Raw genomic sequence first — 7,869 nt, 5'->3', positions numbered from 1 at the left:
AGGCTTCGACACAGTCAATAAAGCGGAAATAGATGTTTTTCTGGGACTCTCTTGCTTTGTTTTCTGAGCCACAGTCAGCTCCCAGTCTTGTTTTTGCTGACTGTATAGAGCTTCTCCATCTTTGGCTGCAAAGAATATAATCAATCTGATTTTGGTATTGACCATCTGGTGATGTCCATGTGTAGAGTCTTCTCTTGTGTTGTTGGAAGAGAGTATTTGCTATGATGAGTGTGTTCTCTTGGCAAAACTCTGTTAGCCTTTGCCCTGCTTCATGTTGTACTCCAAGGCCAAATTTGCCTGTTACTTCAGGTATCTCTTGACTTCCTACTTTTGCATTCCAGCCCCCTTTGATGAAAAGGACATATTTTTTTTTTTTTTTGGTATTAGTTCTAGAAGGTCTTGTAGGTCATCATAGAACAATTGAACTTCAGCTTCTTCGGCATTAGTGGTTGGGGCATAGACTTGGATTACTGTGATATTGAAAGGTTTGCCTTGGAAACGAACAGAGATCATTCTGTCATTTTTGAGATTGCATCCAAATACTACATTTTGGATTCTTTTGTTGACTATGAGGGCTACTCCATTTCTTCTAAGGGATTCTTGCCCACAGTAGTAGATGTAATGGTCATCTGTGTTAAATTCACCCATTCCAGGCCATTTGAGTTCACTGATTCCTCAAATGTCGGTGTCACTCCTGTCATCTCCTGTTTGACCACTTCCAATTTGCCCTGATTCATGGACCTGACATTCCAGGTTCCTATGCACTATTGTTCTTTACAGCATCAGACTTTACTTCCATCACCAGTCACATCCACAGCTGAGCATTGTTTCCACTTTGGCTCTGTGTCTTCATTCTTTCTGGTTATTTCTCCACTCTTCTCCAGTAGCATATTGGGCACCTACTGACCTGGGAAGTTCATCTTTCAGAGTCATATCTTTTTGCCTTTTCCTACTGTTCATGGAGTTCTCAAGGCAAGAATGCTGAAGTGGTTTACTATTCTCTTCTCCAGTGGACCACGTTTTGTCAGAACTCTCCACCATGACCCGTCCTTCTTGGGTGGCCCTACATGGCATGACTCATAGTTTCATTGAGTTAGACAAGGCTGTGGTCCATGTGATCAGTTTGGTTAGTTTTCTGTGACCAACCACAGAACACCTGCCAGTGGTGGCCCATTGAGACCACTAGAGCCACTGAGACCACCGAGAATGCTGATGGAGACTCCCACCTGACCAGCCCAGCTGAATCCCTGGCCCCTGCCCAGCTCATTTTAGGCACACTCAACAGTTACTCCAGCCAAAGGATGGCTCAGGGGCCATCCTTGACTCCTCTCCCTCATGCCTGCATCTAACTCAGTGACAAATTCTATCGACTCTGCCTCCAAAGTGTATTCTCAGTTCTCAGTTCTTTGCTTCCACCATGATCACAGTATTTTAAGACTGCAACTGCTCTTTCTTGAACTACATGACAGCTTCCTGTGGTAGGTTGATTGCAAAAAAATGGCTATAATCCTTCATTCCCCTCTATGTGCAGACCCTTGGCAATGTGGCTTTGCAGTGCCTTCCTTGTACAGGCAGTCTCCTTCTCCACCCCGAACTCTGAGCTGACTTTGGAACTTGCTTTGGCCACTGAGAACATGTGGTGACAGCATGGTGAGTGTGCCAGTTTTGAACCTAGATCTCAGGAGACTCTGTGCACTTTCTGGAACACTGCCACCACCATGCACACAAGCCCGGGCTAGCCTGTTAGAGGGTGACGTGCACAGAGCGGGGACTAGACATCCCAGCCAAGGCCACTGTAGACCAGCCAACCCTCAGGAAATCACTAGCTAACCCACCAACACATGAGCCCAGCCTAGACAGGCCAAGCCTGGCCCGTATAAGAATGGTTCAATGGCCAGTCAACTCACCAAGAATGAGCTTCTTTAAGTCAGCAGCCCTCAACCTTTTTGGCTCCAGGGACCAGTTTCATGGAAGACATTTTTTTTCCCCCACAGATTGAGGGAGGGTGGGAGATGGTCTGGGGATGATTTGAGCACCTCACATTTATTGTGTGCTTTATTTCTACCACTATTATTACATCAGTTCTACCTCAAAGCATCAGGCATTAGCTACTGGAGGTTGGAGACCTCTGCTCTAAACCATGTTTTGAGTAATTTGTTATGCAGCCATAGCTAACTGATACACCTCCTTAACTAGTCACCAGGCTCTCCCTTCCCCTCTCACAATGTTCTCGCCTCTCAGAAACGAGAGTGATCTCTCCTCTATTTATCACCCTCCAGTGATTTCTTGTTGCAATTGAATGAACTCCAAACTCTGGACTTCAGACTCCGCTCTTTAAGGCTTGACTGATTCCCTCCTCTCCTTCCTCATTCTCCTTCAGTCACAGTGACCATCCTCTCAGTCCCATCCATGTGCCTTTGGTCTTGCTGTCCCCTCTGCTGGAGCAGACCCTCCTATGTCTGCACATGGCTGCCTCCTCCACAGCCATGTATTAACTCAAATATTTCCTTGGAGAGGCCAGTCTAGCCAAAGACATCCTTCCTCCCCATCCTTTGCCCAGTTCTCTACTTTCATTGCACCCTTTTTATTTCCTCATCAGTTGCTGAAAGGTGTTGAGGGACATACTAACTCCTTTAACTAGAACATAAGCTTCCCTGGTGGCTCAGATGGTAAAGAATCTGCCTGCAGCACAGGAGACCCAGGTTCAATGCCTGGGTTGGGAAAATCCCTTGGAGGAGGGAATGGCTACCCGGTCCAGTAGTCTTGCCTGGAGAGTTCCTGATGGTCTACAGTCCATGGGGTCGCAAAGAGTTAGACATGACTGAGTGACTAAACGTGAGCACGAGGCAACAGGAAAGCAGGAACGGTGTCTTTTTTTGGTTTAATGCTCTATTCCCAGTAATTATAGTTCCTGGCATATAGTGAGTGCTCAATAAATATTTGCTAAATGAGCAAGCCCAAGAGGAAAAAAACGAACTTTGTGGCATAGCTTACAAATCCTTTGTAAGCATATGATTTCCTGCTGCTCTTCTCGTCAGTTCTCTGCACCACGCAGACAGACTACCTGCAGTTACTCCATCACGCTGCCCCTGACCTCAGAGCTTTCTGTATACGCTGTTCCTTTGGCCTGCCCTTCCTTCCCATACAAAAATATTGGTGACCATTTCATCATCATTGCGTTAGAAGTTTTGTCCTTCAAGGAGCTTTTCTTAAAAATTTTGGTGTTAGCAGATGTAAATTATAATATATAGTCCTACTGTATAACACAGGGAACTATAACTATATTCAACATCCTGTGGTAAAATGTAATGGAAAAATGTATATATGTAAAATAAAATGTATATATGTATATATACATACATAAATGTATGTATGTATATATGTATATATAAAAATGTATATATGGATATATAATTCTTGCTGTGCAGCAGAAATTAACACAACTTTGTAAATCAACTATTTGTTGTTGTTCAGTCCGTTAGTCATGTCTGACTCTTTGCGACCCCATGGACTGCAGCAGACCAAGCTTCCCTGTCCTTCACCATCTCCCAGAGTGATGCCATCCAACCATCTAGTCCTCTGTCATCCCCTTCTCCTTCCACCTTTGATCCTTTCCAGTATTGGGGTCTTTTCTAATGTGTCAGCTCTTTGCATCAGGTGGCCAAAGTATTGGAGCTTTAGCTTCAGCATCAGTCCTTCTAATTTCTGTTCTTCTAAATTCAGGATTGCTTTCCTTTAGGATTGACTGATTTGGTCTCCTTGCTGTCCAAGGGACTCTCAAGAGTCTTCTCCAACACCACAGTTCAAAAGCATCAATTCTTCAGCATTCAGCCTTCTTTATGGTCCAACTCTCACATCCATACCTGACTACTGGAAAAACCATAGCTTTGACTAGCCGGATCTTTGGTGGCAAAGTAATGTTTCTGCTTTTTAATACACTGCCTAGATCTGTCAACTCTACTTCAATTTAAAAAGAAAAGAAGGGGTGGATTTGCCTGGTGATCCAGTGGCTGAGACTCTGCACTCCAACGCAGAGACTCTGAGTTTGATCCCTGGTCAGGGAACTAGATCCCACATGTAACAACTAAGCTCATATATGCTGCAACTAATATCTGATACAGAAAATTGCATTTAAAAAGAAAGAAAGGAAAAGAAGAGAAGCTTTCCTCTGTGTCCCATTCCCAGCCCATAGTGGGGTCCTCTTCCTCCAGGTCTCCCTTGGCTATCCACACGCTCATTGCTCTGCGCTGATTGACTGGCTACTCCTCTGTCTTCAGGACTGTATACTCCAGGCTGGCAGGACCTGCCCTCTTAATGACTGAGTTCCTGATCCACCCATAGGACCTGGTGGGATTCTGTAAATATGTGATACGATCAGAGGCAGATGAAGCAGGTGAACTAAAGTTCTGCTCTTTCCCCGGTGGTATATCCAAACCTTTGAAGCGTCAGGGAGAATGTGGACCCTGGTGGATTTGAGGAGCTGGGTGATGCAGTGGAGATAGTTACTGGAGTGTTGGAATCACAGATGTGCTTCTATGAATCACCTGACCACTCCATCAGGTAAGAGAGCTCCAGATTAGAAGCCCTTTTGTGACACCAGAAAAGCTGGGCTTGCCTCTCCCTGAGCACCTCCCTGCATCTGGGCCTCCTAGTGAGGACAAAAGGCTGATGTACAGCCCCAGCCCTGCAGAAAAGGAGCCAGCAATCTCAGTGGACCACAGGGGGATACAGAAAGCTTGCCATATAACACAATTGGTGAGGGGAGAGAAAATGAATGAATGAACGCAATCCATAGCCATCTTAGAGTCAATCCTTCCTGAGTTCCAGAAAGGAACTCGGTCTTCGGCATCTTGTTAGAAAACAGGGCTAGACCCATCTTCATTAATGCATTTTAAGACGGCTATGGAAAGGAAACTGGAGAAATAATCAAATGGAACTGTATGCCAGAGAGCTGAAAAAAATGGTCATTGTCATATCAGAGGCTGCTCTTATTGATGCATCTGACATTTAACTTCTCCGGGCCTTTCATCTGTTCATTTGTTCCTCAGCACACATCCTCCAGAATATGAATATTTATCAGACAATGAAGACCAGCTTCTCCTGTCTTTCCACTGTGGCCCAAAGGAGAGAAAATAGGCTCACACTGCAGCAAGGGAGAGGCAGATTAGACAGGCAGAAGGACTTCCTGGAGGCCAGGACCCTTGATGCAGGAAAACAGTTGGCAGTGCTTCATGCAGGCCACTGAGTCTGCAGGACAAAGTGGATGTCTCTGAAGATGGTTGTGGGCTCTGATTTTAAATGAAACAACATGGATAAAGTGCCTGTCACTCAGTAATGCTCAGGAAATACCTTTCTTTCCCATTTTTGAAGAGCTGGTTCTCCCCAAGAACAGGTACTTACTGGAGAGAAACTATTACCTAATCATTTACAACTGGTTTCTTGACATTCTGGCTGTGGCTTCTGTCTAGGGATTGCCAGGGTGTGGTGCTCTGCGCATGTGTTTCTGACCTGCCTGCAAGCCTAAGGGTCTCTGCCTTCCCTTAGGAAGTCCCTCAGTGGGGACTTGAGTGGGTGCATGGTGGTGTGCAGGAGAATTGGAAGCCTCCAACTTTAATCTGACTCCCAAGGGCAATGACTCTCAGCGGAGAGAGCCACTCACTTCTGAGGGGTCGCTTTGGAGCTGTGAAGTGGGGCACGGAGATTTAAAAAGCATGTGGCGGAGACTTCCCTGGTGGTCCAGTGGCTAAGGCTCTGCACTCCCCCAGCAGGGGACAGGGGATGTGAGTTCGATCCCTGGTTGGGAACTAGATCCTACATGCTGCAACGGAGAGTGTGGATACTGCAACTGAAAACACCATGTACTGAAACTAAAAAAGGAAAAAAGAAAGAATCCTGCATGCTGCCATTGAAAGATTCTGCATGGTGCAACTAAGACCCAGCACAATCAAATAAATAAATAAACAAGTATTTTTAAAGTAAATCCATATTTTAAATAAATAAATAACATAGTGTAGGGGCGAGGTGGGATCCAAGCCCTTTTCGAATATGGAAGCAGAAAGTAAAGCCTGGCTAGTGAGGCCCGTCTGGAGCATGGCCACATGTCACCCTCTGGGGTGAGCACTAGCCCCTGGGGGCTGAGGGACAGTTTAATTTTTGGACATATCACAAAGGCCAGGGGTTTAGAATCAGCATCCTAGACTCAACACCAATCGGCCCCTTTTTCAGGACACCTTCTGAGGAAGCCAGGGCTGAGAGGGCTGAAGCTGCTCCTCGTCCACCTCAGGAGCTGTGGGAGCAGCACGCGTTTGCTGAGCTCCTGTGTGCCATCGTCTGTGCTTTTACTTCACACATAAACTCCCGTTTCTTCTTCTCAGGATCCTCCCTCAGCAGGTTCTATCATTAGCCCCATTTGACAGATGAGGAAACAAAGGCCCAGAAAGGGAAGGTAATTTGCCAAAGTCACACAGCTAGTCAGTGGGGCCACTGGCATTTGACCTTACTCGAAATGCTTGCAGGGGTGTCAACTGGCATTTGCTCCATGGTGGGAAGGAAGTGGCTCTGAACCGTCCTGCAGGATGTGCCAGAGACTCCATCACAGAACGGGAGACGAGGCGAGGACAGTCTTCCACCCCAGCCTGCTGCTTCTTGCCTGTGTGCCTCTGAGCCAGCTCCTTGCCCTCGGTGACTTCTTGGAGTAACCCATGTTTACCTGAACAGACTCCTCCCTCTTCCATTCTCCCAATCCACTCTCCACCCTGCACACCAGAGGACCAGCTTCCCACAGAGTCATGTTCCCCATGAGAGGTGGTGGGGATGGTTGGACAGACCTGGAGTGTGTGTGTCCCTAACAGCCCCTTACCAGGTTGTTCCCCGTGAAATCCCTCTGGAGACCCTTGCTGTTGTTCAGCCACTAAGTTGTGCCTGATTCTTTTCGACTCCATGGACTGCAGCATGCCAGGCTTCCCCGTCCTTCACTATCTCCCAGAGTTTGCTCAAACTCATGTCCATTGAATCGCTGATGCCTTCCAACAACCTGATTCTCTATCACCCCCTTCTCTTCCTGCCTTCAATATTTCCCAGCATCAGGGTCTTTTCCAATGAGTCAGCCCTTCACATCAGGTGGCCAAAGTATTGGAGCTTTAGCATCAGTCATTACAAAGAATATTCAGGATTGACTGCCTTTAGGATTGGCTCGTTTGGTCTCCTTACAGCCCAAGGGATTCTCAAGAGTCTTCTCCAGCATCACAGTTCAAAAGCATCAATTATTTGGCAGTCATCCTTCTTTATGGTCCAACTCTCACATTCATATATGAGTACTGAAAAAACTATAGCTTTGACTGTATGAACGCTTGTCAGGAAAGTAATATCTCTACTTTTCAACATGCTGTCTAGATTTGTCATAGCTTTTCTTCCAAGAAGCAAGTGTCTTTTCATTTCATGGCTGCAGTCGCTGTCTGTAGTGATTTTGGAGCCCAAGAAAAGAAAATCTGCCACTGTTTCCATTTTTCCTCATCTATTTGCCATAAAGTCACAGGACCAGATGCCACGATCTTAGTTTTGTCAATGTTGAGTTGTAAGCCAACTTTTTCACTCTCCTCTTTTACCTTCATCAAGATGCTCTTTAGTTTCTCTTCACTTCCTGCCATCAGGGTGGTATCATCTGCATATCTGAGGTTATTGATATTTCTCCCGGCAATCTTGATTCCAGCTTGTGCTTCCTCCAGCCCGGCGTTTCTCATGATGTACTCTGCATATAAGTTAAATGGGCAGGGTGAATATATACAACCTTGATGGACTCCTTCCCAATTTGAAACAGTCCATTGTTCCAGTTTTAACTATTGCTTTTCGACCTGCATACGGGTTTCTCAG

This window comes from Bos indicus, chromosome 18, assembly GCF_029378745.1.
Source record: "Bos indicus isolate NIAB-ARS_2022 breed Sahiwal x Tharparkar chromosome 18, NIAB-ARS_B.indTharparkar_mat_pri_1.0, whole genome shotgun sequence".
Classification (NCBI taxonomy): Eukaryota; Metazoa; Chordata; class Mammalia; order Artiodactyla; family Bovidae; genus Bos; species Bos indicus.
The sequence above is the reverse complement of the archived record's forward strand: the minus strand, read 5'-3'. Positions refer to the sequence as shown.